The sequence below is a fragment of the Notothenia rossii genome, assembly GCF_949606895.1.
Source record: "Notothenia rossii genome assembly, chromosome: 5".
NCBI lineage: Eukaryota > Metazoa > Chordata > Actinopteri > Perciformes > Nototheniidae > Notothenia > Notothenia rossii.
The window spans coordinates 80,273,913-80,300,130 of NC_136903.1; the positions used below are offsets into that span (position 1 = coordinate 80,273,913).

General features: G+C 43.3%; 1 protein-coding gene across 2 annotated transcripts in view; it reads left to right on the forward strand.

The window, feature by feature from the left end:
• The first annotated feature begins 4,746 nt into the window (after nt 1-4,746).
• The window catches only part of plxna1b (plexin A1b), a 185,604-nt gene continuing 164,132 nt past the window's right edge, over nt 4,747-26,218 (forward strand). For both annotated transcript variants that reach the window (XM_079684908.1, XM_079684909.1), the window contains exon 1: nt 4,747-4,870. The gene's annotated coding sequence lies outside the window, so the exon portion shown is untranslated. The remainder of the gene's footprint in view (nt 4,871-26,218) is intronic.

A 26,218-nucleotide genomic window follows, 5' to 3' on the forward strand; every position in this document is an offset into this window, starting at 1 on the left:
TATGTGTCCATTAGTAGAGGCAGTGCATGAAAGCTTTTGAATACACCACATGCATTTTATATTTACAGATGCAAACGCTAATTTAAAACATGTACTGCATGTGCATTTATAATGAGTTTTTGTAGCAGGGAGCAGGCAATAGGATGGAAATCATGATATTTATAGCGATTTGTCTTCAAAATGAATCTGTAATCATGCAAATGTATTGTATGTACACACATTCTCAGAAATCATACGTTTAATATAACAGATATACATTTAAATATAATGATTCAATAATACATTTGGTGCAATAAGTTGTTTTCCACTGCCTCATGACATAAAGAAAAATGTGTTCCTAGCTTGGAATCATTCATTTAACCACGTAAATGTAAATATAAAACCTCATGATGAAAAGTGTATCATAATGTGTATTGCTTATACTTTTACTACTATTATTTTTCTTTCATCATTATTATTTTTATATGCATTGCTTCTTTGTCATTATGTGCTATGGACGAAACTGAAAAGAAAGGAACAGAGTCATCCTCACATTTAATATATTAGTGGAATAAAGCGGAGTAACTCTGGTGCATATTATTGAATTATATATATATATATATATATATATATATGATATATTATTTACTAAAAGCAACAGACCTGGTGAATGTGTGGTCGGGGGACTTTTGAAAACCAGGAGGACATTTGTTCTTTGTTATAACCTTTTGTTAAGCCAGCCTCTGTACGATGAAAGAAAACACCAAATAGATGCTGGTAATCATCTTGTCACAGGAATCAATAAAAATAAAAATCATGATGGTACTTTTACAGAAGAGACAGACAAGTGTTTTCTTTTCACAAGTGTTTTCTTTTCACTTCTTTTCTATATAGTTTTGCTGAGGCTTAGTTTGTCTGGGGACATCTTACTTCTTCCTTCTCTCTGTCTATACCTGTGTACTCTCATGTTTCGATTAAGCCAGCTTCCCCAAATGTCTTTCTTTTTGGTGTCTATATACGCCGGGATCCGGAGTCATGGATGATCCTGTTGCTACGGTCCTGTGTCCTGGATGCGCGAGTCGTGGCTGTGCCTATTGCTGTGGTCCTGGATCATAAGTCCTGGATGGATATCCTCGTGGATTCATCTTCTTATTATAGACACATGCATTTCCAAACATTTGGTCTACCTACGCTGTAAAATGTATTATCTCTTCAATTTATACACGGCATCTATTGCACGTCTGTCCGTCCTGGGAGAGGGATCCCTCCTCTGCTGCTCTCCCTGAGGTTTCTCCCATTTTTCCCTTTAAACTGTGGGTTTTCTCTGGAAGTTTTTCCTTGTACGATGTGAGGGTCTAAGGACAGAGGGTGTCGTATTGTCATACTGATATTCTGTACAAACTGTGAAGTCCACTGAGACAAATGTAACATTTGTGATATTGGGCTATATAAATAAACATTGATTGATTGATTGATTGATTTTCACCTGTTGAGCTTCAATACGTTTCTATGTGTCCCTACCCGGCCCAGATGGCATGGTTCCATAAAGGAGGATCCTTACAGCTGAAATGGGATAGACGCGACTGTACAAACAGATCAGACAGGTTTAGCCATCTTGTTGTCAGCCAATTAATGGCTCATTATCTGTTTAGCCGGAGCTCTACCACCTCAGGTTACAAGGCCTCCAAACCTGCACTTCACCCGCTGGCTCTATATCAGATTAGCTTCACCTAATTGGCACGGATCAGATGTTTATTTTTGCTTTTAAGTAAGAAGGATAGGGTTACATGGGCAGTGAAATAGATGCTATTGACAACTGGCGAAGAACAAACACTGATCGTCTTTCAGCTTTTGAGGGTTTTTGTTGTTTTTAAAGTCCATTATCATTTATACGTTATCAGAAAATGTCTAGACACAAGATAGTGAGTGCATGAGACTGTGATCATAACAATGTGTTTAGTAAAGATGCAGGATCTGTGCTGCTTTTTCTACTGCACATAAGTAATGCACACAGCCTTGCTACTTGTATGAGTTTAGTTGCTCAGTATTATATAAATGTGCAGGTTACTATATTCTCTGTGTTTTCAAGGACAACTGGGACTCTTTTTCTCTGTGATCAGTCAGTTCTTGTATCTCTCTGCTCACTTAAAATGTGTGTTCTCCTTGCCAAACACAGGCCCATTAATAGTGCATGAGTAAAGAAAAAAGCAAAGCAAATAGAGAGCAAAACAGCAGCAAACCACCAAACAGCCATGCGTACATTTATTTAATATTCTCTGCTTTCAGCACAAACAGCTCGGCCTGTGCACTGTCTAGTCAAATCATGACAGCCAAGATTTATCTGGCTCTTTAAGAAAAAAACATCACTGAGCACTGTATGGTTGTACTCTGCTTGTACACAAAGGGAGAGTTTTATTTAAACATCTTCAAGTTATTATATCTTTATTTTGACTGTATGATGATAATACAGCGTACAACTGTGCTCAAAGAAATAAGAAAGCAAAGTCTTTTGATGCTGGTTTGCACAAAGCTAACTTTATGTTTGTTCTAATGTGTTTTATACTTCATGAAAATGTTCCCATGAGAACTTACAGTAGGCCCGAAGTGAAACTGTGTGGACGTGAACCGCACTAACTCAGAGCTAATCAATGTGTTAGTGTTTAAGTGTAAGATAGGGAATGGTTTTGTCCAGAGGCCTTTCACATGGTAAGTGAGGCTAATCTCTTAGTATTACTACGGCCAAACCAACCATTTCTAACGGCAAACAGTGGGCTTTTGAAAAGCATTGAAAGCTGGGTGGTGTGATAGACTCGGGGGAAATTTCCTGGCAAGTGCTGAAATTCAGCTGCTCTTTTATTCACACACAAATGTCTTTTTCCATCAAAAGTACACATTCCCCCTACCTCTCTAAAACACACACTCCCTCTCACACATACTCAGCAGGGGGCCAGGTGGTGTGGTTAGTGCCAGATCTTGCTCTCTGCTCTCCTGAGTGCAATTGGTAACCTGAGCTGCCTGTTTGAATAACTCAGTTACCCCAAAAGCTTCCTCGCTGCAGAGAAATCATGGACCAGTGCCCAAAACACACTCTGTGTAAGCTCCTGATAGTTGACGACTGTGTGATAAATATTGAAATTCAGCTTTCAAAGTCACTTTGACTGTCTTGACATTACTTATCATAACAAAAGAGTAAGAATTAAAAAAGTTGGCTGGAGAGCCTTACAGGCGCAGCTTGTTTCCAAAATCTGTCATCCAAGTGTCACTCAGTGTAAGTTGAGTCGGTGTGAATGTGTCAGCTGATGGGACGCGACAGCCAGGCCCGGGGCCTCCTCATTTAATTAGGAGCCTGCCTTGTTTTGGGGAACTCACAACCAAATCTGTCTGCCATCATATCCCAGGGCATTTTCTATTTTAAACACCATCCACTGTAAATGTATCTTGGATGTTTTTCTGCTCTAAATGTAACCTGCATGCCTCCTTTAATCTGCACCACCACACTTGTCTCGCTCAGGACTTTACTTGCTAATAACATCACAGAGTTGTCCTGCAAATAATTGTTTCCATCCTCTCTCTCTCCCCATACGCCACTCTCAATACTTTGCCTTGCTGTTGTCCATTTCTTACGTGACCTTGTTTTTTTAAACAAACGTTCACTGTGAAAGGCTTTAATTCTCTTGTGATGATGATGATGACAGGTAATATACTGCTGTTTTGAACACTTTACTGATTAAACAAGTTAAAGGATTGGTAATGGGCTTTAACTTTGTTTCTGGTTCTGTTTTTTTTACTTTTGAAATTGGCCCCAAGCTAGAGTTGAGTGGTAACTCTATACTGTATTTTAAAGAGAACTCACTGTACTTTTATCGCACAGCGTTAGACATTATGATGACAGACATTTGTGTTAAGTTAAATGATCACTTCAGGGAGTGTTTTCACAGTGAATGTGAGACTCCCATAAGGTCTTTTGAATAGTGTCATGTGATCTGTGTCAAAAAGTGGTACTAAGAAAAACACGTTTTTGTATAAATTATAACAAATATATTTCCTTTTTATTTGTACAATTACTCTAACTTTTCAAGTCTTGTTAAACTTAGATATATCAAAGATAATTGTAGTATCAGTGCAATATGCACAGTAAAAGACAACAAGTGCTTATTTTTTTTTAACAAAACACTTTGAATCATAGCAATACATGAAACCATGACATACATATAAAGTCAATTAATAATTAAACATAACACATTATAATATTCATTAATAAGTAAAATAAAAGGTTATATGGTGTTAAATTAATTTCTCTGTGTGTCTGATACAAACAGGGAGATCAAAATGCCATTTCTCACTTTCCCCAAGAATATGAATACTGTATATATACAGCGAAAACATTAAGAGTATGGCAGCCATTCCATTCCAGTGTCTGTTGGATTCCAACACAGAGAAATGTTTTCAGCAATTTATAGAATCAAGTCAAAAAATGTTCATCTTAGTCAAACACCTGATCTTAATAATCTGAAAACCCAATATATAAACACAGATGTAGCTTTATGAAGATGAAATGTCCCTTATACGACGTTACGAAAGTTAACAATGGCAAAAATACGGTCATGAAATGTTATATCAGTGATAATTGTATCACCGTGTGAGATATGAACACGTTCCCCATCACAGCAGGACTCGGCCCCGGGGCGCCCTCTATGGGCTCGGCACGGTACCGCAGCCTCCCTCCCTCCCTCCTCCTCCCACAGCCGGAGTGCATTCCTCTCCTGTGCTCTCCATTCACACGCAGGGAGCCGCCGCAGAGAGAGCACCTCCGACACCAGAGAGGAATGTCCCCAAGTTTTGGAATTTAAAACCATGGCGAGGATATCTAACCTTCGGATCACTTGAACCTGTAAGTACCGTGAAAACTCCGGTGCACGTCTTATATTCTAGTGTAGAAAGAGCAGGATTTGCTGGAGCCGGTGGAAATATTTAGGTTACATGTTTTTTCTCTCGCTACATTGCTCCGTGCGGTGAGTTTGTCGTTGTTTCCCCCGCTTCTCCCTACGCTTCTCCCTTCATGGAGTCTGGTTTCTCCACGAGTTTGAGGAGCTGAAGGCTCGTACCAAACCTAGGCGTGAAAAAACACATGATATGTATTTGCAGAATATCTGTAATAAGCAGTTATTTAGGTGTGTGTTGGTGTGTGGAGACTCGTGTTTGTGTTAGCCGTGTGCTGTATGTGTGCCCCGGTGTGACCACCATTCGGATTTATCCACACCAAACTGTTAAACTGTGGATATATTTGGGAGCCGAACGAGGTTTAAGCTTTCTAACTTTATTAATTTGTCCTTTATTTTTTGAATTATCTCGCCCGAAGCACCTGGCGCTTGAAACTAAGGACATGTTTGTGTATTTGTGCGCGTAACCTCGCGTTTGGTGCAGTGAGGTGAGTTTATGGCTCGTTGGAGTGCGTTGGCTGCAGTAAAAACAGACTTTTCTGCTATGGAAAAGCTTCGTCCTGCAGTAATATGTGGACTCTCGTAATAAAAGAAACCTCCGGGACGAGTGTTTGTTGACACGGAGTAGCTAGCGGGCTTATCTGGCTGAGGGTGCGTATGGCTGTTGCATAGCCTCAGAGGAGGAATGCCTCCACCATCATACATAATTACAGGTATTCACACAGCTGACACTTTACTGTCGCCTGGATAAATAGTCCGGGGAGACTACAAGAGGCTGCATGGCTGTGAGATTAAACATTTGCTTTCATGCTTGTTTACTGATTTTTCTCCACATTTTTATGTTTCCTGCCCTAGCTTTTCCTAAATGGACCTAAGGGAGGAGTTGTGTTGGATTTCTCCAGGGGGACGTGGTGCTTGGTTTAAAGAGAAAAAAAAAATCGATTCACCTATTAGCTTTGAAATAATTAGAAATTGTGTTGGCGTTGTGTGAAAAGAGCGTTAATCTGCTAACGAAATGAGAGGCAATTTGTAAGCTTTGTTATACGACAGCAATTGAATTCCCCTTTTGAGCAGGGATGGAGTGGTGAGGCTGGCTGTGGGTGTGTTGAGTGCGCATTGGTTGTCAGCTATTGAAAACGCTCTCATTGCTCTCTATCGGATTCTCCTCACTTTTATTTTTTAATCAAATCCTGGTTAACCAAATTAGACTACCCACCCCGACCCCGCGCGCCACGTGAATTCATTTACAGCCCTTTCTAAACATGTATTCATGAATCATATTAGATGAGCAAGGGCTTAGACATCATTTTAACCTTTTTTATTGGGAGGAAATTGAAGGGAGTGAGGCCAGACTAGAGCCTTTAACACACACAAAACACTGCAATGTTCATTTAATATTAAAGTAAGAGTCCTACTCTGCATTTTAGTAAGACATAATAATTAATATCCTAGTGATACTGGTTGGTTTAGTTATCTCGTGTCACACCACCAGGCGTTTTGTGACTAACATGATAACTCTTTATCATAAGTGACATGACCCAATTTTAGCCACCATGCTCAGTCAAGCAGCAGCTTCTCATTGACAGTTAAATTTAGTGACCAGCATTCACATTTAAATGATGCGGGATTTGAACCGTGTGACATGAGTGTTTGTTTAAGAGGTGGTGCCCAGTCACAGTTTCACATCATTCAACCACGGACAGGCTAACATCTCACCAATCACTCATAGGAGGTGCACCTAACTTCAAAACAAGCTTTACTTTTCACGAGTGTGTGACTGACAAGAAGGAGTGGTAGCAATGTGACCAAACATAGCTATGCCTCTCTTTGTCCAAACACTATGTAATCAGGTTTTATTTAGCTTACATACGTGTAAAATGACAAAGTACTCTTGTTTGCTCGTTCAAAAAGAAACAAAACTTCATGTGATTAATCAGTGGTGAACTCTCCATCATTAGGATATGTGTACATGTTGAGACATGTCCAAACAACCATTGTAATGGACTTAAATAGGAAAAGAGTTGGAAGTCTGTGAGATATCCCTTTATGGCTTTTCAAAAGCTCCCACCTTATACCGTTGGGCTCTTCAGAAAACAATTTATGTTTGGCAAAACTCTGACCTTGCATGGTATTTCACATGAAAGCTGGCAACCCAGCCAGAAAATTACAAGCAATTTGCCTCAATCTTCCCTAATTATGATACAGATCTGCCCCCACAATAGAGCAGCAGTGTCATTTTGAAAGTCTGCCCTGTCCGCTCTGGCTGCTGCCGTGAAGGGTAAATCTGTGATGTCCAAACTTTGGAATTCGAGCTGACATGTGCACTTTGCACCCCACCGGTCCGGCCTTTGTGTGGCTCGCCCCCCGTCGCATTCCTCCGGTCTTTTCAGCAAGTGGCATATTTAAGCTCTAATTAGATTGTAGATGGGTGACAAAACAGAAGAGCTGTGAGCTCAAGTGAAAACTGAATCTTGACTTGGCCCCTAAAAGTTTTGTCCAATAAGGGATTTCAGAAAAAAGAGAACTAAATGAGGACATTTCAATTAAATTCCAACACGCTCACATGGGACCTCCTCAGATAGAGTGAAAAATGACTTCACTGGGTCATTGAAATTGTTTATATATATGAACAGACTTTTAAGTGTATAACTGTATTCTTCAGGGTATGCCGTACGGTGATTCATTGCTTTCATGCCCCGAGTCGATATATGGACTGTGTTCACGCTTGCTGTGTGTGTGTGTGTGTGTGTGTGTCTGTGTGTGTGTTGCTAGAATGCAAAATCCAGCTCCTTTTCCAGCTTCCCTGACTGCTCGACATTTCAAACCAGTGTGACAACCTCATGTTTAGGCATTTCCTCTTCTCGCCATCTCTCTCTGCCGCTTTCCTGCCTCCAGACTTATGCTGCCACTCAGGCTTTCTTTCCTCTCTCCCCCCTCTCTACCTCCAGCCTCCCCCACACCTCTCGCTCCGCCTTTTTCTTACTTTCATTTCTCCGACCTGTCTCAACACTCCCTTCCTCTCCCCTACACTTTTTTGTATGCTTGTTCTCTCCTCCCTGAGACCATCCACATGTAAGACTCTTCCATTATTATCATCATCATCCTCTCCCTCTGTCCAGCATCCCCAGCTGTCTTAAAGTCCCATTTTCTGTTTCTTTAAGTTCTAAAGTAAATCTCTTTGGGGATGTCTCGCCTTGTCTCAGTGCATGAAGAAGCATAATACAACGGAAAAAGGTTCCCTTCTCAAACGGATACAGGGGTTATCTCTGAATTGTTGGGTATGCCATGGTCTAAACTCTCTCCCCATGTGTGATCGAGGGCTTCCTTGGCAAGGCAGCGCTGTAATGCAATATCTGCTTTCATATCATAGCCGGTGGAGATGGCGTGTTTTTATTACATAAGTTTTCATTTGTGTCACTCCTGCTAAAGAGGTTAGCCGCGTTGCTGGCGCTCTGCTCAGACTGAGCGTGTATTATTCCGTCCGTGTTCCTGTGCCTTTTGCTCAACTCAGTCTGTTTTGATTTTGACTTCCTTCCTCTTTTTCTTTACTCGCATCCTCCGTGTTGTGCCCTCTCCCTCCCTCTCTGAGCCTTGTCCTGTCCTCACTCTCTCTCTTTGAGTGTTTCTACTGGGTCTCTCTGGGGTTTGTTTGGCGCCCTGAGGCTAGGAGCCACACAGCAGCAGCAATATTAAAACGCACTAAAGAGGGACCAACAGGGCAGGGCACTACCCGAAGGCCCTGTCGTACACACACACACCCCTCATAGTGCTAACACCTCTCTAGCCGACAAGCCTTAATATGAAATAAACTCTCTCGCCAATACCTGGCGGGCCTGTCTTGACTGACTGCTCAAATAGGAATGACCTCCATTTGGCCCGAATAAGACGCTGGGATTGAGAGTCGGTGGGCGGTGTTGAACTGCAAAGTGCTGGTGCATTACGAATCATATCAAGAGGTGAGCTTGCAGGTGAGCCAGCAGCATAAACCCTCATCAGTGCCAATCAGACGGGAATTTAAAAGCAGACTGGGCTATCTGCGAGCTTCATCACAGTTTTTAAGAATGTGCTCAGGGTTCGCAGTTTTCTTTTTGGTGTACTCAGAAAACTGCCTGAATTAGAGCGGAGGCATGAAATGAGCACTAGTGTGGAGAATTTGAAATGAAAGACATGTCCTAATTGTTTGATGCCTTGACCTTCTTTCAACAATTTCTTGTTGCATCCCTCCCTTCACGATGTAGCCAAATAAGTATGACCACATTGGTGGAAGAGCAGAAAATGGCTTTTTATTTTCTTTAAAGGAAGCAGCCTCAGTTTCTCTGTCTCCGCCGTGCTCATCCGAGTGAACTGTCTGTTATGTATAATTAATTTTCTCCTCTCCCAGTTTATTTTTATCGCCCACTTTTAACCATTCCTTCAAAGGACCCCTCCCCCGCTTCCATCTTCCACAGTGCCTGCTGAAAGTGACAGCTGCTCGGGTACGGGGGGATGCTTTTTGAAGCAGGCACTAAAAAGGCCACTCACTCAAGGCGACTTGGAATAGAAAAAAAAATCTCTGCCGCTCTGACAGTATCAAAAACATGCCTGCTAATCTGGCTGCAAATTGAAAATAAACTCCACTGTAGTCTGTGCCGCCTGTAGGGGAACCAAATTAACATGTTCTCCTTCTTGTTCAAAGAGTTGTTGATTAGTTCGGTTGACATGTAAAACCGTGATTGACTTAAGTAGGGCACTTCGTTTTATTGACGGGAACACGGTATTTGATTTATTGTCTTGTAAAATCATTTGACAATCTCATAATTTGTGGAATGGGCTCTCATCCAAGCCAAAGAAACATCGTCATTGGTTTATGTTTGACCCTCAGTCCTCTGGCACGTCACCACTGAGATTGAGTTACAGTCGTCCTGATGGTTCTGCCTGAAGGTCCACAATGCAGTGTTGACCGCGGTACCACTTCTGACCACTTCTGGCCTTCTGCAGAAATCCCACCACATAACACAGCTAGTGGCTACGGCCCCAGCATATGAGGTTTCCTCCCCGGCATGCCAATGCTTTCGTCAGCATTCTGTCCTGACTCAGAGAGGCAGCTCAGGTCCCCGATTTCTGTGGACATAAAAAGAAAATGTCTTCTCTTGTTGCATTTCCTCCTGTGAAGAAAAGCTGAGGCCTGCAATTGATCAGGAAGTCACAGTTCCTTCCTGTAACACAAGACAACAACTATACTTGTCATCTGTAGTGTTCTTTAATATTAAGTCTTAAGGTAGGGACACACCAAGCTGACACCAAAGAACTCACACAGACGGACCCGACTGTTGTGTTGTGTCGCCTCACGTCTCCTGCGTCTTGGCCAACAGTCGCACTGGAACACACCGCAAAGACTTCAGCCGACGGCCAAGTAGCATGTACGAACTGCGCATGCGCGAGCGGCGATAACTCAACAAATAGCGTGTGCGATGTGCGTTCCATTTTCACTCTACAGCGAGAAGCTCATGGGGCTGTCCCGAACCTGTGTCGAGAGCTGGAATTAAATGAAATCTCAAATTTGCCTTCTTAATAGTTTGTTTGGGTCCCTCATTTCCGTTTCGCTTCTCATGCACTGATTCGCTAGCTGAACAACCAATCCGAGTGATTTATTTGACCGGTAGCCTTTGGCCGATTGCCCAGACAAAAAGGTGGCCGAAAAGACACGACGGTGCGGGACACACCAAATCGGCTTGGTGTATCCGGGGCTTAAGGGGCACAGCTGGCAGGGCGGGTGGCATGGAGTAGACTACTTTATGTTTATCTGGTCATTCCTGTGTAATTTGTGTTCTTCTAACCAACTGCTTGTTTTCACTTTGTGTGTGGCCAAATGGAGACACTTACTGTAGCAGAAACGACCACAGAAGAGGTTCGGAATATTTTGCCATGTGATTTATATTCCTTTCTTTAAAATATTTTTCTTGGGCCACAGTCTAAGCAAATGAATGGAAAACACTGAGATGTGTTGGTGAGATCAAAATGAAGGTGGAGTGTAAAGATGGGTGTGGTCCCAGGGTGCTGGAGGTAGGAACTTTATGACCCTGGAACAATATTGCATCATATTGGATGTGATCTCATTGCAAGATGGTCTCTAGTTCTTATTTATTTTCTGTAGAGTTAGTCTTCAAATATCGTTGTATTGTATTATTGTTTACTAAGTATTATTGTTATTGCATATGTATCTCAGGTCAGTCTTTAAACATCCCTGTTAACTAATAAGTAATAACTGTGTGTTGGGGAAGCAGATTCACAGATTGCTTACATATTTAATTTACCTTGAAGCCATGGGCAGCTGTTTAATGGTGCGCTGTAGACAGGACTCATTATTTTCATTTTAATAAAAAAAAATATCTGGGTATCTATCAGGATCTATTGGGCACATCTTCAGCAATCTTCATAAAAAAATCTAAAAGTAATGTGCAATATATGAGCATGGTCTATAGTGTTTGCATTGATTGAAGTGTGAGTGTACATGATATGGTGTCAGTACAGTATTGCTTTTCTGCTGTGTCAGAATAAAGCAGCGCCTACAAATGTTTGGATTTTGTCAGTGCCATCACTCATACCCAATGTTTGTTCCCCCTGAGCAAAGAACGGAAGAAAAGCAGATCTTTGAGTATATTGCATCCGGCCCAGCCTGTCGGTATCATCGGTATCATTGGCAGAAAGTGTGTGTTGCTGATGCTGAGATAGTCTCAGTTTAGATGGGGGTGCCTACTGGTTGTTTACTGTGCTCACTAGAGTCTGTCTGCCTCTTCAGGCATGTTTGGCTTGTTAATGAGAACCACTGTGTGAGAGAGGGAGACAGCGCACTGTGTGTGTGTGTGTGTGTGTGTGTGCGAGCATGTATTTGCATTGCGATAAGCAGTATCGGTGTGCACGCAGGACGATGGTTTACTGGATGCTTTGTGAATGTGTTTGCGAGCGGGGGGACTCCTTGTGCTTAATGTAAGGTAACACTATCCACTGAGAATGAGATGAAACGGGGAAGAGTTTACACAGGCACATAGCCATTTATTGTCGGGATTAATGTTAATGGTGCAGCAACTCATAATTGCTTGCTTCTTTTTATTTTTTCCTCCTTGTGTCTGTAGTTCCCACTTCTTCATTCCTGTCTTCCACCCTTTTCCCCCTTTCTCACACGCACACACACCATCCTGGTTTCTGGTTTATTTACCAAGGGGAATCCTAAATAATTTAGGGGGTCTATTCTTCCCTGCCCTGTAAATAAGACTAATAGAAGGCGGGTCTTTGAAGAGAGCCACTTGCCCAGGGAAAGCATGGCCTGTGGGCTCGCCTATGAATCAGCTAGCTGCCTGTCTGGCCCCTTTTTACTATGGCTGTGTGGGGAAGTAGCCAACAACAGCTCCCATGTTAGCGGAAGGAAGGGTGACTTATTCCAGAGAGGTCAGCAGTGTGGTGTTGTCGCCCCTAAGGCGGTGGTGGACCTTAGGAAAGTGTGTGCATGTGTGTGTTGGACACCACATGCAAGTTTCACTCTCTCTATGCTCCCTCAGTTACGTGTGTGTGTGTGTGTGTGTGTGTCTGTGTGTGTGTGTGTCTGTGTGTCTGTGTGTGTGTGTGTGTGTGTGTGTGTGTGTGCGTGTGTGTGTGCGTGTGTATACATGCGTGTGTGTATACATGCGTGTACATGCATGCTCCATCATGGTTCATAAACCACACACTGATGTCAGCACCTGCATGTGTTTTTACTAGATGGAGATAAGTGCTCATTTATTCATTTTGTTTATCACTAATTTGTTTTCCATCAGTGGCTGTTGAGATGTGGGCTGCTGTTTCTGACTAGTTTGTTGTGTGTGTGTTTGGTGAAGTCTTCGTAGGCAGACACTTCACATAAAAACACATTTAGGTTTTTCAGCACACAGAATGGGCAGTTAGCCATCTTAAATCCAGTATGCGATCCCACTTCAGCTGCAAGAAGAAGGGTAGATTTTGAGTAGCATTAGCCCTAAATCACTTTGGACCACTTCCCAGTCTCTCACCCCCCCCACGTTAAAACTCTCAGCAGCCACTTTTTCACAGCAGGGCCAAGTTGGACATGTCAGGTTTTGGCCAACTCAAAACCTTTCTAAGCTCTGAGTGAAAGAAGTATTACTTTGTTTGAAACTGTATCCCTGATCAAATGATTGGTGTTAACAAAAATAACAGCCAACAAGTTATAACTGGAACAGGAATAACAAACCCTTAATCTCAGTGTTATGTTCTTCCCTGAAAAATTGTTAGGACTTCTGGCATCCAAAATCCCACGCTTATTGTGGAGCAAAATTACAGTTTGAGGTCTGAAACTCCCCATAAAACCGTGCTGAAGCAGTAAAGAATACCTTCCGTTACTACCTCCCCTTTCTTTCCATTGTCTCTTTGTCAGCTCCCTCTTTTGTGCTCTTCTCAAAGGGTTAAGAGGGAGAAGTGATGAGTAGCCCGCCGAGCCTGGCCTCCTTTGTGTGTTGGCATTGTGCCACTGCAGAGCATGTCGACCATAGACACATGTACTGTCTTTTCTGTACTGACAGGCGCAACAGTTTCCCAGTTATACTACCCCAAACTCATGCAAATGTATGCAAAAACGTTGCAAAGGTTAGTGGCATTAGGAGGCTCATGATAACATTTCATAGGCGGCCTCGAAATGGCCTCAAATCATGTTTAAAAGCTTTACCTTCAAGGCATTGCTAAACATCCAACAAGATTAGACAAATGTTTTGGGATGCTCCTGAAAGACCGGTTGTTTTCCCTCTATACTCCCTCAGTGGAAACATGTGCTCTAGGACCATAAAACCTGTTTCCCTCCCTTTCCTCCCTTACATAGCTTGTTAAGGAGAAAACCACTCGACGGCATGTTGTGTAGAACACTGGTGGCGACTCAGCCTAATTCTTCTAGCAGACCTGGGTTACCTCCGTACTCCAACGACATCCCGGGGGTGCTTTTAAGTCGTCTCTCCCTCCTGATCCCCCTGCAGAGTAAAGGCAAGCAGAGCTGGGGCACTCTGGGAATAAGTCCTCCTGGCTAGACAATGGAGGATCGGCTAAAGGGGGGTGGGGGTGTCAATTGTAACCAGAAATAGAAGAAGAGCAGCAGGAGGAGGAGGCCTCAAAACTGAAAGGAGGGGAGCGTTATGGGGAGGTCAAAGGTTACACTGATCCCTGCTTTATAGTTGGAGGGAGTCCTTAGAACTTTTATTGCCAGGGCCCTCGTGTTGCTTTTCGCCCAGCTTTGGGTGAACCATTGAGCTACCACTGCGTCATGGGGGAGGGGCATTTAGGTGAGTGTGAGCTACACATTGCTGTCTCATGGTGGCTCTAGTTGTGCCTGGTGACCTTTGACCCTGACCTATTCTCCCTCTACCAAGAGCCGTCAAATAGTGAAATACGCTCAATAGAAGAGAGGTAGCGAAGAGCGTCCTAAGTGTTGCTCATTGGTCGTTTCCTGACAGGTTTTTTAGTTTCCCCCAGCGAGTCTGTTCTCTCAGCTGTTAGACTTTTCTGGTGTGTCTAAGGCAGCCGAGCATGTGACGAAGCAGCCAGCATCGAAGGAATGCGATACCATTCAGCTCTTGTCGGGCCACCGCATTCCAAATGAAATGGGGTGTGTAACTTGTGACTGGTCTGATGTGCTGATGAATGGCAGCTGGGAGGAGCTGCTTCCTTTCTTTTCCTCGGATCGTCCTCCCACCCCTGTCTCACCAAGATCCATGATTCCCTTGGTTCCCATTGCATGTTCAGGAATGCAACTGTTCTGGTGGAGGGGCTTGGTTCTCTGATGTTCCTAAGTGTGAGCTCATTTGGCTCTTGAGATCAGCGTGACATGGCCCCTGGTGAAGCAGCCACCTCTCTCTCCCTGCCTCCTCTGACACATGACAGATACTATTTGTCCAACCGGCACTTAAGGCTACAAGGAATGTAGCTTTAGAACAATGGCATACAACCATTGATTAATTTTAGATCAGAACAAGAAAGGTTACATCTATCTGAAACATGCTTAGGAATGCAGGACTCTTCCTTTACCCAAACTGCTAAATAAGAGACATAGCCACTTGTGTTGCTGTTACAGCACGGCACAGGCTGTTTTTAGCTCATTGAAGAGGCACACCTCATCCTGCCCTCGGCAATCACGGCTGCAGTCAAAGTTGGCCACAGCACAGACACATTTTCAAAAGTAGACCGTCTCCCAGTCTGCTTGTAGCCGCATCAACATAAAAGCCTAGAGCGTTTTAGATTTGTGAAAGGGCGGGATTGGAGAAATCTGAACAAAATGATGCCAGAGCCTGCACCTCGGCCAGAAAAAGGCTGAGGGAAAAGAAGGAAGACAACGGAGGAGTGAAGGGAGGGAACTTGGCAGCACTAGCTAAGTCAGAACAGCAACAAGGCAGCTCGCACCAAAGAATAATAAATAATGTTTCAGAGAGACGCTCTAGTCTGTAAGGCAGGGTGGAGAAAATGAGCATGCATGGGGAAAGAAGGATGACAAAAAATGCAAGAGAAACTGAGTCAAACTTTAATTAAGGAGTGAACGCAGCATTGGAACAGCTGCTGTTGCTTGTGCCACCCCAACCACACCAGCTTTACAGCTTTTATTATTTCGAAGCCCAACAGATGTGAGAAGGGGCGGCGATGTTATCGGACGAAAAGTTTGGTTTCTCGGAAGAGGAGGAAATTAAACTACCTTACTCTTTAGTCTGGTGATTTCAAGGAATTAGTGTTATGGTCTGTTGGTCTCTGCAATTATTTGTTATTATTTGACCTGGTGATATCTTGTTAGCTTACGTAGATGCATCACAATCTCTGAATTGCTTGGAACAAAAAACGGACCCCATGCAAAAACGAAATGGCAACATAAAACAGCTTGTTTCATATATTTTTACCTTATGCGTCCCGCTAACTCACTGCAACTGCTCTGGGTAACTGCTTTAAACCATATTTATCGAATTACCACCACTTTGATGGCTATTCACAAATTATTTATACATTTTTTTTAAATCTAATAAAACTGAGAATATCAATGACAACCGGACACCTTACAAAAATGTGTCCAACAAATAAGCCTGCAGCGTAGTGCAGAGGTAAATAGAGTCAAATTCTAATCCAACCACCATTACAACCATTATAACCCCCTAGATGATATTGATTGTATTTATATATGAATAGGATTATCGCTACATTTGCCAAAGTCAACCATTTATTGTCATATAGATTTTAGGTGCCGTTGTCATTGCCCCTAGTGATTAGAGTAGCAGTCTGCCAGCTACAATGTGTGATTTACCTTCAGGTGATGATCACCTCAGCTTGCACTCAGTGGAGTTTCAGTCTTCCCCTCCTCTGATCCAAATGTCTGTCATCATCAGCGTGGTGAGATCCCATTTGGTCGTGCTTGCTCACCCTCTTTTATCAGCGTGTCTGTCTCTCCCCCTATCTCCCTCTTTCTCATTCTGTCACTCTCCTATGGAGGACGTGATGAAAATGGCTGTTTAATCATGCAGAGAGGTCAACCAATCAAAGAACCCGAGCCGAGTGATTTAAGGGCCTATTCAGAGCACAGCTGGAGGGTGAGGGAAAGGGAGGGTGACAGAGAGAGAGAGAGAGAGAGATAAAGAGAGGGTTAGAGAGAGAGAGGAGTTGGGGTTTGATTGCTGTATGGCGCAGGTCACCTCTCATCCACTTACCACTGGTCTCTTCACCAATAATTGTCCCTGATGGATTGATGTATAGGCAGGGAGATGAATGGATAGAGTGGGTTTGAGGGCGGATAGGCAGAGGGACGCTCACATTAGTGAGCCGACCCGCCGGTGATGAGATACGTACACACACTCCAAAACTCATACGACCTCATCAACAGCAGTATAGAGTCGCACGTCTTTCTCCCATTAACTTTGGCAGGCTGCTTCCACTGTAACTGCCGAGCTCCCTGCCATACACACACTCACACACACTCGCACACCGTCTGCAGAAAAGACAGTTCTCACCTGAATGTCAATTGCAGAGAATGACAGATGGTTGGGAGGAGAAGGGGAAGTACAGGGAGACAAATTGTCTCCTGAACTTCTGTCTCCTGTCTTAGGCTTCAGTATCCAAAGTATCATTTATATATATATTGTATACAGGGGCAACAGATGTTTACACAAATTAACATAAAGATACAAATACATTTCTTATGCATTCATACAAGACCTAGTGTCCTCTGCTGCAGATTCATACACACTTTCCTAGCAGAGCTTGTTTCATTCTGTGATCTTAATGTTATCACATTTGAGTGGCAGCCAAATACAATCATATTTACACTGGAGATTCAACAAAACAGACGAACCAACCAACGTAAGATTTATTTTTCTGGTCACCTTGTGAAAAGTTAAGGCAACAGGTCCCCCTTTGTAGGAGTCAGAAATGGATAGAAGTATAAGGAACAATGGTATTTACCATTATGTACCATAGGCAGGTTGTAGAAAGTTAACTGAGGTGTACAGTCGTTATCGTAAACTCCATTTACCCTTCATTTTCAAAGACGACTATTTCTGGACCTGCAGACAGCAGAGTCATAAACCCGGAGCTGATAACATATGTTGACCCTTTCACACTGACAGTAGTAACATCATCTGGGTCATTGCAGAGCTATGTTCTCTTCCTTTCCCTGCCTTGATTTGTTTTAAACCTCCTCTGTTTTACTCATAAGACCTAAACTACTGCAATGTCAGAGCCAGTGGATCTCTGATTTCTTTGTATAACCAAAAGTGTTTGACTAAGATTTTGAATTGAGCATCTGTTGCTCGCAGAATAAAATCTGTCACCACCCTTGTGATTGGTTCACTCGATCTACATGGAAGTGGGATTGAGCCTTTTGCTCGCCTGGTCTGGAAAATATGTATTTGTCTTTCATGCGCTTATTGCAAAGAAAGAAAGATTGAAGGGAATTTTGCCAGGTCTTGACAGGGGGTATTGCCTGATCGACTTTATTGAGTTAACAGTATTGACTTTAGCTCCTGTTCACACATCACCCTGACATGGAATTTCTTTTTCCACAAGGGTTGTAGGTGAAGCTAAATGTTTGAAAGAGATATTTGTTCCTCCTGCCCTGTATCTTCTGCCTGACTGTTTTTCTCCAGGGTTTTCCTTTTTCTTTCCTTTTTCTTTAACTTTTTTTCAACAAGCTGATTATTAGTTTGCTGTTGTGTAGCCTCACATCAGCTTTACACTGTGTCTCATTTTATACACAGTTCATATTTGGCTGATGCCAGCTCAGTTAAATTAACAACCCGCTACGTGCATTTTTGTTTTGGATTCATTTGGTACGCTCCAATGCATGATGCTGGCTCGTCCTGCTGAGGTACTTTCAAACAATTTGCATTTGATCCTGCCAAACTGCAAAATAGAACAACAGTACCACAATTCATCACATTAACACAGACACAAAGTCATTTTTTTAAGTTTAAGGCTTTTCTGATCAAGATTAGCGGAGGGAGCTAATGACCTAGCTTAAGACATTGCAACTTCACGGGTTAAACGAAGATTCAGTTAACATTTGTGGGTGGGAAGAGTGACATTTTTCTTAAGCTGGTTTTGTCTTAAACAATCAATCCAGAATCATATCCAGAACACCATTTTATTTTCTGTTAAATCTTCTAAGGATAAAAGGAGATTCATGTCGGTTTGACAGCTGTTGTATTCAGCAGTAGATATTTGGTTCCTTACTGCGGCTTTGCTTGTGTTTCTGATACAGCCAATGAGTGTTTTGAGTACCACTCCAGCAGATAGCTGGCCTCCTGCTCTCTCTCTCACTCTATCTTTCTCTGCCTCCCTCCCTGTCTCTCTGACCTTGCGTCGGCGTGTGCTGATGAGCGCCGAGTGGATACACTCATGAGTGGTGTGTGCGCGCGTGTGCGAGCGCTAGAGAAACCATGGGAGCTCCATTTGTTGTGTAAATTTGAGCCGCTAATTGACTGCCGGGCACGCAGCCTCTCCTTCACCGGCTGAACCCTGCCCTCCGCCGGGTCCCGGAGATCCTGCCAGGGGAATGTTTGCCCCCTCACACACATCCACACACACTCGCAACACCCCCCCCCCCCCCCTTTCCCTTTCTTCCTCTGTCGGAGCAGGCCTGGCACAGGGCCAACATGAGGATGGGCACAGCGCAAGCCTCTCTGTTCTCTCTCTGTCTGCCTGTCTCTGTGTCAAGCTCTCATAATGAAAAGCTACACAGCATTTACTCATGATAACACGCTGTGCTTTTTGACACTCTTTTGATACAATTTCTCATATCATGAAACACAATGAGTTTTCTTTGTTTGTGCTGATTTGGTTGTTTGATAAGTTAGATCTCTTTTGAAACATGCAAACCATAGGAAATCTTTATGAATAGGTATCCTCATGTGCATTAGCTGCACAGTGAAAAAAAGCCATATATAGATGAAATAACATTAAATTCACGCTGTTTCAAAAAGCATATATATCGAAAATACTAATAGTGCTGATCAATTGTGTGAACATCTATAATGATGAACCTCTTCTGACAAGTTGGTAATCTTTTGGCGGTTACTATTGGTGCTTTTAGATGACATTCAGCGGCCAAGAACATATATAGATATGATTGTAAAGTATGATTCTGCAAGGTGCGGGAGAGATGATGTCTTTGCTTGGTGAATGAATGGCAGTGCTGCCGGAAAAAGTCAACAAACTGTAAACATAAGGAATGTCACAGAAAGAAACTCTATTTCGACACACATTTTATAGAAATGACGGATCATTTAGGAATCGAGCACATTTAGACTTCCCTTTGGCCGAAATGTTGAACACCACAGACATATTTGACCAGAGGATTAAAAAAAACATCAAAATTGTTCACATGGCTCAAAGATGCCACAATAGCCGCTTTCACACCAAATACTTTGCTGTACTTAGTGCCTGGCACTTAGTACCCCCATGGAACTAAGTACAGATTGCGCTCACACCGGAATAAGTTCCCTGAGGGAAGATTACGCAAATGAAGTCGCTGACGTCACTTCTTCTTCTTCTTCTTCTGCTTTGGTTTTACTGGCAGGCCGCAAACCACTTCACGGCGTATACTGCCACCCGAAGTCCCCGGAGTTGGGGACTGGCTTCAGTAGAAGCTGCTGGGACTCCCACCAGCAGCTTCTACTGAAGCCTTCAGAGTAAATCGCCAGAACGCCGACTCCTCTTCATCACTCCACCGCTCCCATGTTTTCTTTTGTGTTGCCATAAGTTAGTCTCTCTCCGTTGGTGCATGGGGCTAATGCTAATAATGGCCAGCAAATACAATGGCAGCTTCACAAAACTTTTCAGAGTTTTACGGGGCGTGGTTTGCAATTCGCCCAACCAATAGAAATTGGTACTTTTTTCTCCCCGGGATAGTACCACCTCTCTAGCAGGCACTAAAAATAGGGGTAAAAGTTCCCGACACGAAGTACTCTTTTTGGTGTGGACACAAAATAGGAGGTACTCACGGAACCAAACGGGAAAAGTACCCTAATGGTAGTTTAAAAAGTGAAAATCTTTGCTTTGTGTATCATGGAGACTACTATGAAGGAATTGCATTAATCTTTACAATGCTAAGCTGGAAACATTCATGCACACACATATCAGACCTCTTGTGCTCAGGTTTTCCCAGGCCAGTCCATTGTTCTGCAGAGGTAAACATCAGGGCACACAGAGAGGGGAAAATACAAACAATAAACTGACACACTCTCCCATAACACTCTGTTTAGACTGCAAACACGTGTGTGTGTGTGTGTGTGTGTGTGTGTGTGTGTGTGTGTGTGTGTGTGTGTGTGTGTGTGTGTGTGTGTGTGTGTGTGTGTGTGTGTGTGTGTGTGTGTGTGTGTGTGTGTGTGTGTGTGTGTGTGTGTGTGTGTGTGTGTGTGTGTGTGTGAGAACTGCAGTCGTGTGAAAGAGAAGTCGGAAAAGGAACTGGTGCATAAGAATGGCAACTTGCCGATCTCATACCTTTAACCTTCCCACGGTTTGATACATCCGAAAGTCAACCATGTCGCTTCTCCATTTGTGGCTGTTCAGAAATGCTGAGAATGCAGCCGATTGGCATTGAGTCAAGTCAATAGGTAAACAGTTAAATGCTCTGGCATGTAAGGCTTCTTTGATGTGATTTTCAAAGTATAACCCTCAGTAATTGTTCATAGTATGCATGAGGATGGTACTTCACTTTCAAAACTGGTCTACACTTAGATGTCAAGGGTTGTTATTTTAGGCCTTCGATTGCTGCAAATGAGACACAAAGAGGATTTAACATCAAGCTCCCCACTTATGCCCCAGAGACAACAACAATAGGATTAGCTGGCACGCTAAATAACTAAGGCCTAGGCCAAGCCTCTTACACTGTCACAAGGCCCTTTTTAATTCATGTTAATATGGTCGGCAGTTATTTTAATACAATGAATACCATAAAAAGTGCATTATAACAGATTTTGTTCAGCACATGGAAGTTAGTGTATACTTCTTAAGAAATCTATACACTGAATGATTTTTCTTGCTTGAGAGGGCAAACATACTTGAGTTTGTTGACGGTGAGAACATCTCAGGTCGTCTTCTTTCTCTAAATCGGTGTGTGTTTACATTTCACAGCAAGTTGCACTTAACCAGTGGAGCTGTTAGTTCCCAAAGTTGCCCAACAAGTTTGATTCACTACAGTTGAAGCAGCAGAACCGGCACTTCCAGTATCCACAAGTGGCAACAAATACAAAGTTAGATCGAAAGAGAGACGGGGAAAGGGTTTATTTGGAGTACAACTGTTGAGGAAGTGTTTATCAGTCGCTCACCATTAAAAGCAAATGTATTTCCTGTTTTGATCCCACTGTAATCCCCACCTCTGCTCCACTAACGCATTCACTGCCAATAAAGCTTATTGAATTACATCGACTGTGTGTGGAAGCAGAGAGGAAAGAGGGAAAGACAGTAAATGATAGGCTTGAAAGTAAAGGGGGGGAATGAAAAGAGGAAGTGAAACTGAAAGGCACACAAAAAACAAAGGGTAAAACACTATAAGAGCGAAACGGGAGAGAATAACAGACAGGAAAAACAAATTGCTCAGCCCCCAGCTGTACCAGCAGTATTGCTGCCAGACAGGCAGCGTTGAATCTGAGTCAGCAATACTTAAACTGGGGCCCTAGCCTATAGCCGCGGGCTGCTAGTAACACACACTCACACAGATACCGTGTCAGACCTGTCGCCCTATTCTCCTCAGCCCTGCAGCTCTAGCCCTAACTATAGCTGTTCAGCCAACCACTCTTAATTAGTAGCTGCTGCTGCCGCCTGCCCTGCCCCGGCGCCACTGTGGTAAAGCCCCGGCCCCACGTCTGTGTGTGTTTCAGTTTGTGTTTACTCTGTGCATTGGCTCCAATGTTGTGTCTGTTTGCAGTGTGTATGCTTTTCGCTGTGTTTAGTACGTGCGCAGACGTTACAGGTGGAGCAGGAAAAATGTGCTGTTTGCTCAGCATACACTGTGCCTCATATTGTTGCACCACATGCTCTGTCTCCTTTCAAACTCTCCATCGTACTCCTGTTGCCACTCAAGAGAGCTGCCACTTTTAAGCTGGCGTCACAGAGGAAAACTAAAATGCGTTTTTTAGTGCCACTTCTAGAAGATCGCATTGAGTTAGTGCATGAGAGCAGGACGTGCTCTGAGAGGCTAAAGAGACACAATAGCTGTCAAGGAAATCTATATTTCCCCTATTTCCGATGTTCTGGGAACGTTTTAGTAACAGGCTGTTGACTTCACAGTTACAGGAGATGGGTTCAGGATCCTGTTTCACTGTTGTTCTTGTTGGGGTTTATTCCTGTCAAGAGAGCCAAGTGTGTTGGTGTGAGTGCACATTCATCTGTATTTACTGCTTAAATACTTGGCCGTTATTCAACAACCACAGGAGACCGTATTGGAACTCTTACTAGCTCCCTGTCCTTTTTCAAACTCCATACATCTTCCCCCTCCCTGCTTCTCATAGGGTCCTGTCATGTTCATGCTATGAGGCGGCTGAGAGGGTCTTGTCCAAGCCGTGGATCAGGCTGACAAATTTCTCCCCAAGGACCCCCAGTACAAACTCATAGCTGGAATAAGTCTGGCATGGAACTACGACAGCCACTGGCCTGCTAATCAAGACCATATTACAATGGAGACGAGCTTAGCTTGGCACAGGAAACACACACAGCTGGAAAGCAGACAGTGGGTACATTTTAACTAGCCCCACATGCACGCTTTCATTGTACACGCATTCATATCTGTTCCTGAATGAGCACAAGCCACAACCCGGCAACACAGTGACCCACATTAGCGGCATTGCACAGCGCCTTTTCACTCCAACGCCAGATCTAGGCCAAATGGAGTCACGCTTTGGGACCTAGCACCTCAAGCATGGCCCATTGCCATCGTTTCATACACAACCAAAGCAGCCCATACATTGACGGATGAGTGGTTGTGTGCTCTGTAAAATAATAATAATGTCCAGTTTGTGGAGCTGCAATCGAGGCTTTCCAGTATTCCTCTTATTAGACACGATAACAGCTTTAAGAGGTTCTGGTGGTGGTCAGAGCGGTTGTGGTCACTGGTCACCCTACATAATCTGTTTATCTGTTTTACTCCGAAAAATCTCTTCTTTTTTTTTACCCCTCCTCCTTTCAAAGGGACCGGGCTTAAAAAAAAGCTTCATGTACTAGTGTGCATGTTAAGCCCCATTTGTAGCAGCAGCATATCCATGACTTAGTGACAGACTGACACATGACATTACCGAGGGATAAGTAAAAAATAAAGCCTGGTAAACTGAAATTACAGTTAACCGTCTGCAGCTGCTTCCCAAAAGGCACATTTTTATTTTACCTCTTTCTTGGCTGTACAGGAAAAATAAATGACACTTAAATTCGCCTTGTGTTTGTAATGCAGACTGCTTGAGTCTACAGGTTAGGGAGAAGGAATAATGTGTTTTCTTTTTCTCCCCCCAAGAGCGACTTGTCTGCATTTCTAGTAAGAGTTTCATTTGCATTTAAGATGCTAATGTGGCCTTTTGGGGGAAAAGCTGAAATGGCTAGAGTGTGTCGGTGCTTTGTTTTGTCCCAGTTATTCATTAGGCTTTAATAATTGCTACCTCGCGCTTCAAACAAACAACGGCAGGAGAAATGAATTCACTTCTTTCTTTCCTTGGAAAGGTCAGGGTGTAAAGCATGACTCCTCACTGACACACACATTCTTGATTATCTTCTTTTATTTTTAAACATACTTTTTTCTGGACGAGCTGGAAACCCCACTGTTAGCATGTGTGTGTTAGTGTTTCGCTACTGGGTTTAAGACAGCCATTGTAATTCAAATGAGGCGTGCACGTCGTGCCTTGAGTATTCCTCAAGAGAAAGAAAGGAGAGGAAGAAGCAGGGATCTTCTGAGGATGTTTCATTGTCAGTACAGGTCACAAGCACGACTCTGGTGACAGGTTCCTTTCATTGTGCGAGCCCTAACCTTTCCCCCTTGTGAAATCACGAGTTTTAACAAGCCGGAACAGATCATACAAGCACATCCTTCAGCACACCGAGGGAAAGGGTCAGCTGACCTGCAGAGGAAAGTGGATTGCTGCGCTGCGATGGAGACCGGCTTAGTGCTGAATCCCATTATCAAACAGCGTTTGTCAAATAATAGGTCAAGGCCCACTTGTACCAAAGACATATTAGGTTGTGGTTTAATTCCAGAGCTTTGTAGAACTGATTTTGCCCTGTGCCGAGTGATTTGGATGTGGAACAAGAGGTTGCTTGTATTAAGTCAGTTCAGACACCAGACTAATGGAAAAGCTTGATCTCAGTTGCTGTGATGAAGAGAATACATTGAAAACAAGGCCATATCTGAAAGATCTGTGCAAATATTTCCTTTAACTGCTTTATATAAAGACAGCAGTCGTTAAGGAATAATATTGATTTATTTTATTTTGTGGCATTAGCTGACTTGGTTTGCATCCATAGCAGGCACTTCATAAAATCAAACACTTTAAAATGGCTACTGTGTGCGTCCTATATAACTATAAATGGTGCAAACCAGAAACACAAATGTCTCTCCTCCATTTAGTTTTGCACCCTTATTTCCCAGTATGCCATATATCCTCACACTTCCTGCATCATTACAGACGCCATCTACTTCAGAAAGACCTAGCTTGCATATACAAAACAAATGTACGATAATGGCTTTCAAATAACGCCTCCGCTATATTTTCAATCTGCTTTGAAAGTGGCGGTGAGTGGCTGAAATAAGTGAGGGATTGGGGAGTTATGAGTGGCAGTGGTCCCTGGGGAGCAATGGAACATGGCAGGTCATTTGCCTGGCCAGTATTGGTGTGATATATGTGTACACTATGGCTGAGAATGCAGAGGTGCTGGGAGCGAGGTGCTTATTCAGCAGGCTGAAATGCAATAGAAACAGAGGGGAGGCCTAATCAGACTGGGGAAATAACATTTAACACAATTAAAGCCACAGGGAGCAGAACATTTCTCATCTTGCAATGATTGTGTCCTCCAGCCCAGGCTGTGTCTGTCATGCACAGCAATATTTAGACGTGTAACTTAAATTACAAGTTGTATTTATCTTTCTCAGTAGTGTATGATGGGTGCTTTGTAGGGAGTTTGTTTTCGCTCTCAATTCTCTTATCGATACGTTTGCGAGCTTACAACAAAAAGTGTGCAGCTTCAGGCCTTCTAGCATAAGTCACTTTAATGCTAAAGACTTTTCATCTCAATCCCGATGTTTTGTTGAACGAGCCGCTGATATATTTAGTCCTTCTTCTCTCCTCTCCTCTCCTCCCCTCTTTGTCTCTGGCATTCCTCTCACTCACCACTCTTTCTCTCATCTTCCCCCGCTTCCACCAGCCTCTCCTTATCTCTCTTCCTCTGTGCTCACATTTCTGTCTCTCCAACACGTCGCCCTCTGTATTTTTCTTTCTCTCCATGTCTGTTCTTATCCTCCCCCGCGCTCTCCTCCCCCTCCTCCCCGAAGCTCTACCTCGTCCTGGGCTCTGTTGCTGTAACGACACTGACAAGCTCTTTGGACACAGTTCTGGCTTTGTCTCTCATCCGCATGTTTGTTTTAACTCAGTTCTTTCTCTCCTTGTTTGATTCAGACTCAGGATGTCTTATGTAAACTTAGGCAGACACAAAGGCCAGTCGGACACCCACAGAACACACACACGCCCTGTGTACACTTTATTAATTCTGCTGTCAGCCAAGTTGAGACAGTCTCGGAAATATGACCTAATAAACGTGTGCTTGAGGTTGTGATGTGTTTTGTC